Source organism: Podarcis bocagei, assembly GCF_964188305.1.
Source record: "Podarcis bocagei genome assembly, chromosome: 8".
NCBI lineage: Eukaryota > Metazoa > Chordata > Lepidosauria > Squamata > Lacertidae > Podarcis > Podarcis bocagei.
This window is the reverse complement of record NC_138133.1, coordinates 7,925,883-7,940,887: the sequence shown is the minus strand read 5'-3', so window position 1 is coordinate 7,940,887 and position 15,005 is coordinate 7,925,883. Positions and strand designations below refer to the sequence as shown.

Below are 15,005 nucleotides of genomic sequence, written 5' to 3'. Positions count from 1 at the left end.
TGTCACAACCTGTGTTTGCTGCCTTGAAATGCGTACTGTGGAGCAACTTGGGTTTAGCAAACAAGCTGTTCAATGATGTAACGGCAGACCCAAGAAATGTCCCCACTTGGTGTGTTAAGAGGTGCTAATAAAATATAGTTAGGTGTGGGAAGGTGTTGATTGTTCCTTACAAGAAGTAATCTTTAAAGCAGCGGTTCTCACCCTATGGGTCCCCAGATGTTGTTGGATCCCATCATCCCTGAGCTCTGGCCTTGCTACCTAGGGGTGATGGGAGTTGTAGTTCAACAACATCTGGGGACCCAAGGTTGAGAAAGGCTGCTTTGACATGAGTCCATCAAAATGAATTCAGCATGCTTTTTTTTTTTAAAAAAAACCCTTACATTGCTCAATAGGAGCTAGAGCACAGGTGGGCAACTAGTTTGAATGCTGGGACCATCTCTCCCCGTTTTCTAAGCTTCCAGCCTTCTTTGTATGTCACAACCAACCTCCCTGAAATTTCACATGCTTTCAGTACAAAACACCTTCCCTTCTGTGTGCCACCGTGTCTCGTGTGAGGCTTGCTACAGAAAGTGTGCAGAATTACTAAGCGCTGGAATTATGCTGGCTTGGTTTATGTGCAACAACCAAGCCTCAGGTTCATACACCCCCCACCTGCCCTTCACATATAAGAGAAGGAGATTTAAAGCTTCAGTGCTTTGACTAGAAGAACATGGAGTTTGTAAACCTGGTCTTCTTAACCCAGCACAGAAGCTTTTGATCAGTGTTCCTGGAGATGTATGTCCCTTCTTCCCTGCAGTCATGCCACAAAAAAGGTTCCTGTGGCATGCACAATATACCGTATTTTTCGCTCCATAAGATGCACCTGACCATAAGACGCGCCTAGTTTTTAGAGGAGGAAACAAGAAAAAAAATATTCTGAATGAAACAGTGGATGTATGATTTTTGTGGTTCACACTGTGGCCACAGACATGTGATTTGACAGTGAGTTTCGGGTAGCCCAATGCAAAAATCCTGAGAATCCATGTGGATTTGTGGTTTGTAACCACGTTTTTCGCCATTGTGGCTCCACAAAACAGTGGATGTGTGGTTTTTTTGGTGCAGGCTGTAGCCATGGACATGCTATATGATCTGATGGTGAATTTGGGGTGACCCAATGTAAAAATCCTGAGGATCCATGGGCTTTTACCTCCCCCCTCCCAGGCAGCCTCCTTTATCTCTAGTGTCCCTTATCTCCCTCCTGATCGCTTAGCGACCAGCTGCTTCCTTTCAACACTCCCTTCCCTCTTGTTTGCCTTAAGTGTCTTTTCCTTAGCTGGAGCAGTTTTTTGCTCCTCCTTTTCTTCTAATTTCTCTCCTCGTTGCTTTAGTCTTCCTGTCTCCTCTCCTTGCAAGTTTGCTGTCTTTACTTCCCCAATAAAGGCAGCCTCCTTTATTGCTAGCGTCCCTTATCTCGCTCCCAATTGCTTGCTGATCAGCGGCTTTGTTTCAACACCCACTTCCCTCTTTCAAAAAAGAGAGCATGATCTGCTTTTCTCCCCTGGGCAATTCGGCTCCAGGGACCACGCATTCGCCCCATAAGACGCACAGACATTTCCCGTTACATTTTAGGAAGAAAAAAGTGCGTCTTACGGAGCAAAAAATATGGTAACCGCAGGTCAGAATCAACTTCTTAGTCATTAGCTGATAAAATTATTTGAGGCTGGCCTGATCTTCTTGCGATTCTCTGGTTCTGCAGTTGGCTTGCCGTTGTACAAGAAAGGATAGGAGTCCCACACATTGAGCATTGAGCCTTTTTAATTTGAAAGAAAGTCCTGCCAATGGATTCTCAGCGTCATGCAGAACTTGCAAATGCATAAGTTTCCAAAAAAAAGGCAAAATGGGTATTTTTATATTCTGTAATATCAAGTTATAATTTCAGGTGTATGTTTTGTTTGAAAAAAAAATCTGTAATTTATATTTGTCCTAAAGTATTTGATACAAAATATTTAAAAACTTACTGTATGTGTATTTAATGTTTGAAAATTGTACAGATAACTGGTGCACTTTGTTAATCCCGTTGGGGGAAAACTGCAGCTAATATGATCATTTGCAACTAGCAAATGTGATGTTTCTTGGTGTTTTATTAATTTAACAGCTTCTCTTCGATCTGATCAGTGTTACTGAGAAGTCAAGGGCCAAGTGTCATTAGACAACTGTTGATAATTTTAGGTACTTTTCGCATCTCCAAAAAGTCTTCATTCTAGCAAAGTCCTTCCATGTCATGTTGAAATTCTTGAGGGGCAAAAAATTGGGTTCTTTCAGGAAGGACTGAGAAATGGCAGCAATATTTTCAAGATTGTGCCTTTGAATTAGATTAACACCACGCAGCTGGGAATATGGAAAAGTCTACAGCAGACAAAGAGATTTGTTAAGAGTATTTATGTAATTTTTCAACAGACATTTTATCCTATTGCAAATGTTGCAATACTGTAAATGCTGTAATAGATTTTTGCAATACAAACCTTTCCAATAAATACATAGAGGCCCATGTTACTATTATTTTATATTGTATAATAAGCATTGCTTTTGAATGCTATGACTTTTTTTATAAACACATTTCTAAGAAAAAGAGTTTGTGGTTTGCATTTCTTTTCTGCCCCCACATCCTTTCTCTGTAGATTTCTTATCTTAGTACTAGCACTATACCATGTTGGAGCAAAGGATTGTAACAAATGTGATTGCTATTAGTTTGAGACATATGGAATGCAAATTCTGTTAACTGTGAGCAGCATAAATTCAAATAATGCCAAACCTACGCAACTAGTCCTGCTGTCTTTAGGTTAGTGGCTAGCTGAGCAAATTATGGCAGAGTATCTTCAGTGGAGTTGGGGGTCAGGAACTGAATATTATCTGAGCCAGTCATCCCTCAGCTACAACTGAGATCTGCTGCATCCTAAGTCTGGTGGATCTTGCCATAGGATTGCCCCCTACATGACTTCATTATTAAGTGGGATTATAAAGCAAGGATTTTGTTCTCAAGAAATGCACTTCAGGAATTGAACAGTGTAATGAAAATTTATTTTTTTCAGGTGGTGGGTCTTTCCCATTTGAGATATGTTTATGTGTTTTTGCTCCATTTTTTGTCAGTTACAGCATGTGTACAGTCAATCTCCCTCTCTGCATTTTGGCAACTGGGTCATAGTTTGGGTAATGGCTCAAAGAAGGAAACTAGAGGGTCTAAATTGAAAAAACCCACACAATTTACACATTGTTATCTGCTCGTGAGATTGTTCCTTTTTTGGCATTTCAGCAAATTTTGCTACAAAAATAATATGTCAAACTTCGGAAATCAGTAATTAAACCAAATTGAATTATCTTAGATAGACTGTGGCTTGGGTGTGTGTATTGGACCATGCAAAACAAGGGTAATTGAGAATTCAATCTAGCATTTTCTGTTTGTGTCTATATGAGAGACACAGGGTGTTTTTTTTAATAGCTGTAGGTCATCTTAGGTTAGGAAGGAATGAAATTTGGTCAAGTGTGGGCTGGCTACCAACATGAGACAGTCTGTATCAACAATGGGAACGGGATAGTTACCAAAAGAGCAGCAAGACCTTCGGGCTCCCATTTTCCTTTCCTGGAGAGGACAAAAAACAAAGGTTTGTAAGCCACTTAAATAAGCAGACTGAAGAATGTGCTATGAAATGTCTTCCATTTGAGTGTAATTGTAATTGTAGCTGCCTGATTGTTGGCAATAATCATTCTGCCACTCTGGCCATCCTTTTATTTGAATAGTCTACAGAAGTCTGAAATGGAGTAGCTCTATTTTGCACGTTGGGAAAGTTGAGTCACTTTTCCTAAAATGTATACTGGGCATGCCCCCAGCCCATAGTTAAGCATATTTAGATGTAATTACTTTGAATGGGAGAACGAGGGAGCAATCTTATGCACAAGAAGGTGACGTAAAGCAAGCTAGCGTAACTGAAGCTAGCGTAAAGTTACACCGGATCCAAACCCTAAGCCTGGCAGAAGGAAAACAGCCCTTGAAATAGTGTTCTACATCAGGTTGCCAGGTCATGTGACTGAGCTGAGCATGCCTAGGATCTCACCTAAGTACCACTCCCAGAACACCCCTTTCAGATCCTCGGCAAGTGTCCCTATTTTTCAGGGACAGTTCTGGAATTATACAAGGCATCCCAGTTTTTGATTTGATCTCAGAATGTCCTGCTTTTCCTTAAAGGTAAAGGGACCCCTGACCATTAGGTCCAGTCGTGGCTGACTCTGGGGTTGCGGCGCTCACCTCGCTTTATTGGCCGTTGGAGCCGGTGTACAGCTTCCGGGTCATGTGGCCAGCATGACTAAGCCGCTTCTGGCAAACCAGAGCAGCGCACGGAAATGCCGTTTACCTTCCCACCGGAGTGGTACCTATTTATCTACTTGCACATTGACGTGCTTTTGAACTGCTAGGTTGGCAGGAGCTGGGACAGAGCAACGGGAGCTCACCCTGTCATGGGGATTCGAACCGCCGACCTTCAGATTGGCAAGTCCTAGGCTCTGGTTTAACCCACAGCGCCACCCGCGTCGCTTTTCCTTAGGACGTCCCTATTTTAATTAGAGAAATTTTGGAGGGTATGGGGTTATCCAACCCCCCTAGCCATTTGAAGGGAAGTTTTTTAAAATGTGCAATGTTTTTTATGGTTTTATATAGGTTGGAAGCCACCCAGTGGCTGGGGCAACCCCATCAGATGGGAGGGAATAAATAGTAAACTTACGGTTATGGAATAGGACGTCTCTATTTTCACTGCAGAAATGCTGGAGGGTTTGTGGGGTGCTTACACCAGTCTTGGCTCAGCCAGGATGAACAAGTTACGTTGGTGTATCTTCTGTTGATAATAATATTAATTTTTTGTTTATACCCCGGCCAGAGCCGGGCTCAGGGCTGCTAACGCCAGTAAAATTACAATAAAAACATAATAGGGGAGGGGGGGAAAAGCAATTTAAAATACAGGTTAAAAATACAATTTAAAATGCAGCCTCATTTTAATAATAGCCCATAGATCAAAACCATAAGTGGAGGGAAACATAAGGGTCAGACTGAGTCCAAACCAAAGGCCAGGCGGAACAGCTCTGTCTTGCAGGCCCTGCGGAAAGATGTCAAGTCCCACAGGGCCCTAGTCTCTTGTGACAGAGCATTCCATCAAGTCGGGGCCAGTACTGAAAAGGCCCTGGCCCTAGTTGAGACCAATCTAACCACCTTGCGACTTGGGACCTCCAAAATGTTGTCATTTGTGGACCTTAAGGTCCTCCGCGGAGCATACCAGGAGCCAGGATGTTGAGCCAGGATTGGAGACTTAATGCTGACACACAAAGTATTATTATTTTGAAATCAAGACTCCTTGCGCTCTGCTCTGCTCCCCCTTTCTTCCTGGCCAGGGTGGCCCTGCAGCTACGAGCTGTCCAAGGGAGGTGGACGGCAGCGGCAGCATGGAGAGGCAATGGGATGCTCCCTAAGCAGCCATTGCCTCAGTCGCCCAGGACAAGCAGTGGCACTGGCGGAGGAAATAGGGACATTCCGGGATCAAATCAGAAGCCGGGGTTGCTTTCATAATTCTGAGACTATCTTTGCAAATAGGGACACTTGAAGTTATGGGGAATGTCCTCTCCAGTCCTCTGTTGCACTCTATGCAGGAAGGTAGAGATATTTTTTTTTGGGGGGGGGGAGCAGTGTTCACAACACAGTGCTTCTCACATGGGTTGATATTTCCTGTTTAGGGCTTCCATTGGAACGGTATCTGCCAATTGCATGCCCACCTGACTCAAAGCTGTGAGTTCTCAAGCTGAAGAACACAATACCTGAGAAAACTGATGTTTGGGAGAAAACGAGGGAAGATCATGAAAGTTCCCGGAGGCAGTTTTAGGAATTCTGGGGGTTGGGCAGATCCCACTCCATGGTTATTTGAAGGATGTGGGAATAATGTGGTAATTTAACCAGAGCCAGTCCACCACCAGCAGTCTGAGGTTTTGTGAAGATAAACACATTATTTACCTGTTGTTTGCAATGGTTGAGTTGTCCTGCAGGATTTGAGCTCAATTGTAAATTTAGTTTGAATAAAAATACTTCCCCTCACTATTATCATTTTCTTGCTCTGGCCTTCATGTCCTGAAGCACTTGCTCACCACTCATTTTGCCTTCAGCAGCTCATCCTGTAAAGTATATTATCTGTAGTGTTACCTCACCTCCTTCTGCTGGGCTTGCCTCCCAAGCTGAACACCACAAAATTGAGACATATGATTGCTTCTACCCACATCCTTTCAATTAAGACTCTCTACTGGACGGCTCTTTCAAACTTATCCCCCCTGCTCCAGTCCCTTGTATACTTCAGCTGCAATCGTGTGCACATCGTAAAGGTAAAGGGACCCCTGACCATTAGGTCCTCTGGGGTTGCAGCGCTCATCTCACTTTACTGGGCGAGGGAGTTGGCGTACAGCTTCCGGGTCATGTGGCCAGCATGACTAAGCTGCTACTGGTGAACCAGAGCAGCGCAAGGAAACGCTGCTTACCTTCCTGCCAGAGCGGTTCCTATTTATCTACTTGCACTTTGTCGTGCTTTCGAATTGCTAGGTTGGCAGGAGCAGGGACCGAGCAACGGGAGCTCACCCCATCGTGGGGATTCGAACCGCCGACCTTCTGATCGGCAAGCCCTAGGCTCTGTGGTTTAGACCACAGCGCCACCCGCGTCCTGTGCACATCTTGCTTCAGCTCAAACCTTGCAACTCTTGCAGGCTGAACAGAATGACTTCCCTGCAAGGGAATCCTTTGCCCCAAACGTTTCTCATAAGAGCTTGGTCATAGAAGAGGCTGCGTCCCTACAGCTCAAGAGTGTTTCCCTGCTTCTGGGATCCACTGTGGGTTTCAAAGGGTGACAGCACTCCCCTCTCAGCCCCAGTATTGGTGGAACCCAGGAAGAACCTGTCATTAGCGAGTTGCATACGGAGGGAGACAATGTAATTACAGTGGGCAGAGTTGGGGGGTGATTCAGACATCTGTGACCTTTATGGAGAAAAATTTGAATGCAATTTAATTCTTCTGACCTGCTTTTAGTTTATATTGTGGTCAACGTCTTTCTAAGATGAAGTAATAGCTGCCAACACTATCCCCCAGTCGATCTAATTGTGCATTTTCCAGGGAGGGCTGTGAATACAGCCTGCCTGCCTGCCTGCCTGCCTGCAGACTGGTGTGAAGACGCAGCGAAGGGCACGCATCAGCAATGCCTGGCACAGGGAGATGGTGACAGTTGTCATATTTCTGCAACCACTTGGCATAGGAATACAGGGCGCTGCTTTGAGGCAAGTCAGACCACCACGGTCCATCTAGGGCAGTGTTTTCTACCCTGAGTGGCAGAAACTCCCCAGGGGGGTAAGATGGGAGTCTCCCCCAGCCCTCCCTGAAAACATCAGGAACTGAACCCGGGGCCTCTCACATGCAAAAAAAAACCCCCCTTTAAGGGCTGTCGCTACCTAAGTATCTAAAGTCTATGTGGGAAGATGATGGAGGGTCTTCTCTGGTGTTTTTCTTTTTTTTGGCATTTTAATCTTTATTGATTTTTGGAATACATCACAGTTAACCTTCTCCATCAAAAATATACATAAAAGAATATACTGAGATGTTGGAAATAAAGTAAAGATAAATAATGAAGTATTGAGACTTCCCTTCAGCCCATCACGGGTCCGCTACCTTTCTAAGTTAACTGCATATTAAATAGTATCTAGTTAATATTTATCCATTATTTCCATAAGTTACGTCACATTGCAGGAGTCATTCAATTTCCCCCATTAATCTTGCCATCTCAGCATACTCAAATAATTTTGTCTGCCATTCCATTTTTGTTGGTATGATGGATAACTTTGCATACTCCTAATAGCTTTTGTGGTGTGATGGAGTAGGTTCAGGACAAACAAAATCATCTGCTTTCTCCAAGGAGGCCTTATTTATTTACTTTACTTTAGTTACTTTAATGATGTAATGATAGCTACTAGTTTAAAGGTAAAGGGAACCCTGACCATTAGGTCTAGTCGTGACCGACTCTGGGGTTGCGGCGCTCATCTTGCTTTACTGGCCAAGGGAGCTGGCGTACAGCTTCCGGGTCATGTGGCCAGCATGACTAAGCTGCTTCTGGCGAACCAGAGCAGTGCACGGAAATGCTATTTACCTTCCTGCTGGAGCGGTACCTATTTATCTACTTGCACTTTGACGTGCTTTTGAACTGCTAGGTTGGCAGGAGCAGGGACCGAGCAACGGAAGTTCACCCCGTCGCGGGGATTCGAACCGCCGACCTTCTGATCAGCAAGTCCTAGGCTCAGTGGTTTAACCCACAGCGCCTCCTGTTTAGGTGGTTTTAAAAAGGAATTAAGACAACTTCATGGGACATGTGTGCAACCAAAGTCATCTGCTGTGCTCACAAGCCTTTTTGTGGCTGCAAATTCTTCCATTCAGAGGGTAGTACCCCAGAGTTGATCGCTGCAGAAAGAATGTCTGCATTTTATATATCTGTATGGAATTTAAGCCTTCTCCAAAAGATGGCACTGTTTGTTTGTACTCTACCTCGAACGCTGTGGGATACTGGAATCACTGTCTAAAGAAAACTCCGGTAGGGTCAAAATATTATTTATTGAAAGATACCACAATACTAGTGCAGTTTCAACGCTTGTCTTTGCCATATTACTCATGTACATATTATGAATATATTATGCACATAATATGTACATATTTTGCACATAGAAACAAGAATGGAACTTGCACAAAAGTATTAGCAAGGTTCTGAAACAATGACCCTGTCCTTACATTTAGGTTGACCATTGGTCCATCTAGCCCCCACAATGTCTTTTTAACTGATGGAAGATCTCCTGTGTCTCAAGAGTTTCTCAGCCTTGATCAGCAATGCAAATAAAGAAAGTTCTACTATAGATACAGCAACAGAACCTTCCAAGGAGCAGGTATGCTTCAATAACGCCCCCCCCCACCTCCCAAAAGCGACTCGGGTTTGAATGATTGCTTCATACTTACCTCATCTGTTTTTAAGTACAGATAATTATATAAATTATATAATTATATTTATATAGCACCGATTAATTACCGTACTTGTGATCTGAAATTTCAAGCATTAGGAAAATACTCACCAGGGGTATACTTCCTTACCTTCTGTCTGCAGTTCCTCTATTCTATATGCCCTGATTCAAGGTGTGTTTTAACCCAGAAGATGCGTCACTTTTTCAGTCAGTGGAGCTTAGCTCTCTGATGCTAATTATTTCTGCAATCATATCAGCCAGAAAAGCCATCATAGGCATTTTTAGATGGGAGGCAATGTGGTAAAGTTACCAAAACTTGATATATTCCCCCCTCCCTCTGATATAGTGGCCAGCTACCTGAATGTTCTGACTTATTTGGACTTATTTTGGCTCAACTTCAATGGTCCCCCCCCCCCCCGAAGGAGGGGAATCCATGGCCTCAATGTGTTTGTGTCAAAATCATGCTGGTAGCTTCGAGAACACTGTCCAACCAACTTTGTAACCAGAGGTTCAACTGAATAGAATCTGAATCACATGCACCACAAGGCCTATGCAGCCTCAACCCAGGATGGCTCCCCGGCCTAGCTTTGCACTGCAAAGTTTGCAGCAGCACATGCAACAAAATGGCGTCCAGCATTCAAAAACCCCCTCAGCTTGCATTAACTAGCCACACACAAGGCATGCAAGCTCCACCCCCCAGTCGTTCTTAGACTTCTTATTGGATGAGCAACACAGCCAAGCAACACAGTTGGAGCCTCCCTCCTCCCTGGCCGGCAGGGAAGGAGGGAGAGGAGCTGCTTCCTTTGAAATTTAAGGGACATCATTTAAGGGACATTTAAGGGACATCCATCAATAAGGGACAGCAGTGGGACATGGCGCTGGAATAAGGGACTGTCCCTTCAAATAAAGGACACTTGACAGCTATGTTCACACCATTCAAATGAATTGTAGATTGAGACACAGCCTGATAAACTAGATAGATGGCTCATATTTTTAAATGACAAAATCATCTCTAAGAACATAAACAAATAACTGAAGAGAGATCTATAAAATGGAAATTAGTGTAATAAAGACTGAAACAATCATCTGGATTCTTCTACTACTCCGTGAATTGTAATGAACTGAAACAGTTGAGGAATTCAAGTGTCTTACAGGCATTTTTCAGATGCTATGGAGAAAAGGATGAAGATATGAAAATATTTGCCCAGGAAGCAGGTCTCAAATCTCCATTCAGTTCAAATCAATTATCAATGCTGCTGAAATAAGTACATATAATACAGCTGTAAGATAAAAAGCCAGCAGTGCAGGCCTTTTTGCTAGTATTATGTTAATATATGCTTCAAATGTGAATCTAATTACTTGAATAGGTGACCTTCATATATGGTAGGGGTGGAGGGGAAGAGGCACTGCTGCAGAGAGGTTAATTTAGAATACGCGGGAAATGATAACATAAATGTAAGCAGGGCTTTTTCCTGGGGGGTATGCAAGGGGTACGCATACCCCTAAACATTTTGTGAATCTAAGTTTGGTCTCATTGAGGGACAGTATTTCAGTATGAGTAGGAAAATGAGAGTACCCCTTTTTTCTTTAGAAAAAAGAAGCACTGAATTTAAGGAACCGCAGAAAGAGGAGGAAGGAAGTCGAGGTTTGAAATGTTAGAACTATTGTCAAACGTTTGAAATGCATATAAATGAAAACTATAAATAAAAATATAAATAAATATTTTTAAATGGATTCTCTCAGCTAAGGCCTGCATTAAATCATCCACAGGGCTGGTAAGAAATTCTACATTCCAAGGCACTGTGTGCTTCCGTGAAATCACCTACATTTGAAAAGCCTGCGAGTACCCTGTTCTGCCCCTGCCCTGTCCCTTTTAATGGTGTTTTTGGGTCACTTCCGGGTTCAGCGCGATGCATGAGTGCGCAGTCACGCACATGTTGAATGTGCGTAAGTGGAGGCTTGCCTGTATTCATAACCAACACAAGGCAGAACTCTAGCAAAAGATCCTAAACCTCTTGGTAGTTGTTATGTACTGAAGTTCTCACCCTGGGCCAGCAGGGGGATACTGTAGATAGTTTTCACTCAGGTCCACATATGCAAATAAGGGATTGAAAGTGACGTTCAGTGATTGGATAGTTACAGAAAATGGTTACTGTTGCGTTGTAGTGGAGCTCTATATAAGCAGGCTGGCTGAACCCTTCAGTTCAGTTCTGTTCTGTGAATAAACAAGAGCTGTTTGAAGAATCGCTGTGTCGTCTGATATGTTCACCCACAACTTAACAGTAGTGCATGTGTGAATGCATGCAAATGTTGGACATGTGGTGTCTGGGTTCAGACACATGCATTGTATCTTTGTGTGTGGGAGGCAGATATGAGCTGCTTCGCTCTGCCTGAGAAGCCACACCGGCCCCTGCAGGCAAGTAACCATCTTTGTCAGTTTTTAAAAAGAGCACTGCTTTCCCTGGGATTTTTAATGCTCGAATTGACCCAATTAGATAAAGCTCTGTAGAGGAAGGTCAGCCCACCAGATTTTCCTTTCAGATTATATTTTATAATCAAAGTATGACTGCAGCTCTTTATTTGCATAAAATAAAATGTTCTTTTTCTGAGTAATGGAAGAGAAACCGTGGTGGATCTGAATTTTGAGAGTGCTGCAGTAACTGTGGCCAGGTTCCTGTTGCTGAGTGCTTTTATCTAAGTATATACAGGGTGAATCTTTTAAAAGAGGCCCTGTGGAACATGTGTATTCTGTATCTATGGGGTCTCTTTTAAAGGACTCACCCTGTATATACCTGCACAAAATATTGCAGGAATCAACACTTACGCGGTTATCAAATTTGTCCTTCAACTCCATTGAGTTTTAATGCTAATTATAAGAGTCTTCCAATTTTGCTGAAGGTGCAGAATAAAGTCTGTGACTCTATTTACCACTGAGGAGCTTCCACTTACTGGCTCTGCTGCAATGCTGAAAGCAGAAGCATTTGATGGTCTCTCTAAAATGAACTGATGTGTGAGGGAAAGGGAAATGTTGCCGCTTACTATAAATGTGCAACACAGCTTAGTAAATAAAAATTGTACGGCAGTTTGAAACCAAGATTTGATTTCGTTGGCAGCAGACCTGCGCAATGATCAGCTTTCGTTTTGCACACACATACACAGAAATTCGTAAAAATGTCAAGCATTTCTCCTTTACTAAAATTATTCTTGCCCATTTCCTCAAGCACAAGGTACACAGTGGTACCTTGGTTCTCGAACTTAATCCATTCCGGGAGTCTGTTTGACTCCTGAAATGGTTTGAAAACCAAGGCGTGGCTTCTGATTGGCTGCAGGAACTTCCTGCACTCAAGTGGAAGCCGTGTCGGACATTTGGCTTCTGAAAAACGTTTGCAAAACGGAACAGTTACTTCTGGGTTAGCAGCGTTCAGAAGCCGATTTGTTCGACAGCTAAGCCATTCAGGAACCAAGGTACCACTGTATCTGCAAGCCCTTTTGCCAAAGGAAAGTATTCAGTAAGTGATGGAAGTTAAAGGGCTATCATGTAGGAAAAAATTCTCACATCAACATCCTGTGTCAAATTAACTCAAATTATGCACAAAAAATAGGGACGCGGGTGGCGCTGTGGGTTAAACCACAGAGCCTAGGACTTGCCGATCAGAAGGTCAGTGGTTCAAATTCCCGTGACGGGGTGAGCTCCCGTTGCTCGGTCCCTGCTCCTGCCAACCTAGCAGTTCGAAAGCACGTCAAAGTGCAAGTAGATAAATAAGTACCGCTCCGGTGGGAAGGTAAACAGTGTTTCTGTGCGCTGCTCTGGTTCGCTAGAAGAGGCTTAGTCATGCTGGCCACATGACCCGGAAGCTGTACGCCGGCTCCCTTGGCCAGTAAAGCGAGATGAGCACCACAACCCCAGAGTCGGCCACGACTGGACCTAATGGTCAGGGGTCCCTTTACTTTTACCTTTATTCTGCAACTCGTATAGATTCTACATATTTGTGCATAGTTTGTTCCGCTATTAGATTAAAGAAACTATGCAGGACATCAAAGTCATTCCTCAACCACTCAAAATCTTGTTCTCAGCTCCTAAGATTTCTCTTCCACACCTGTATGCTCTGCTGTAAAGACTAGAATCTTAAAACTGAGGTTCTTCGCTAAATTTTGTGACCACTTTTTACCTATTCTGCATTTACCTATAATTACAAAATAAAAATTATACCTCTAGCCAATTTCCCTCTCTAACCCCATCCCAAGTTAACTGACAGGTCTGGCGAATGGGCATTACTTGAAATATTCCCTCAGGTCAGAGTTTTGTGTCACATTAAATGGCTACTTTGACCATAGGGCATCCACGTAATCTAGAAACCAGCAGTCAGGGTGCCATATTGCTTGGGATCCTGTTGCGAAGTTTGTTACGGGGACCAGCATTGGTGAACCTGTGAGCTTTGTAGGATCACAATTTATGCTGGCTTTTACGTACACAATCGTAGATATATGTGGACCACCAATACATACATACATACATACATACATACAGGCCGGAGACCCTTTACTTACTCAGCTCTGGAGGTCCTCATGAGATCTTCCCACAAACATGGGCTCACTCCTCACTTCCTGACCCCAATGGGCTCTCTCATTAACATATATTGTTATTTTTCTCTCAGAGATGTGGAAAGAAGACAGAGAAAAACACTTTGTCCCTTCTGTGCATAATTTTTGCACCCTGGTGCTGCTACTGTTTAGATGGTTTGACTGCTCACTTCAGAATCCTAAGGATTGGCACACAAGGATCGACCATTTGACCGTTTCAGAGTGTAATAATGCCAAGCAAAGCCTCTTCCATGCTGGCTTTCCATCCTGCCAAACTGAATGAAGGCAAGCCAGGTTGGGAGACAATATCTTCAGACACATCTGAATCGGTGCCGTTAGGAACGGTTCTGTCAGTCTCCTTGATTCAAAACGACATTCAGCCGCTTCCAAACATAGATCAAAACCCTCTTCTCAATCTCAGGAACTGTCATGCCAAAATGTGTGTCCTGAGTGGCATTGAGAAGTGAGCAGGCAAAGCCTTCACAGTGTTGCCAACAGTGTATTAACGCTCATAAACAATAGTAAGAAGACACTATCCATGATAAATTATCTCATGTCTTACATAAGGTGGCAGAAATCTCCAAAAATGCTTTTAAATCTGGATTACCAAAGAAATATTAGCATAGGCAGCCTCTTAGCTACTTAAAGATATTTAAATATTTACCATTATAATCCTTCCAAATTGCTTTTTTATAATAATCTTTTAATAGGTTCTGCATTTCCTCTAATCATTCTTATGTTGTTCTCAAACCACAATTTAGGTTTCCATTAGACTGTCTTATTTGCCTTAATTACTTAGATAATTTTAATCTAGCAGGAATCAGAGGCAGTAGAGCTCAAGAGTCACCACTGTTGGAATATCTGAAGCCCAGAGAGAGAAACTCTGGGCCTCCAGATGTTGCTGGACTACATTTCCCATCAGTCCCAGCCAGCATGGCCAGTAGGAAAGTATGAGGTGAATTATGGCGCCCCAATATCTGGAGGACCAAATGTTCATCACCCCGACCTCTAGTCTCCTGTTCAAAGGGCAAGACTAAGGCTGCTCTCTTAAAGGTCCATGTGGAAGCCTTCCAAAGTTCATTGGAATGGCTAGAAGCTGCAGAGAAATTATCTGAATCATCATAGTGAAGTCCCTCTCCAGTAGTTGCTATATGAAGCAGTATAGAGTCTATGAAAAGATATTTTCTTCTCTACAGATCCTCTTGGGTGTTAAGATCAGCGAATGAGGTCCTCTTAGTAGCTCCACAGCCCTCAGAAGTTGGGTGGAAGTGGCCTGGTAGAGGACATTTTCTGTGGTACCTCCTAACCACGCAGTGGTGCATCAAATACCGTTTTTTTATTATTGTAAACAATATACTATTGTAAATAGGTTTATTTAT

General features: G+C 43.2%; 1 long non-coding RNA gene across 1 annotated transcript in view; it reads right to left on the bottom strand.

The window, feature by feature from the left end:
• Nucleotides 1-15,005, bottom strand: part of LOC308594052 — a 294,546-nt gene that overhangs the window by 120,914 nt on the left and 158,627 nt on the right. The gene's annotated exons all lie outside the window — the stretch shown is intronic.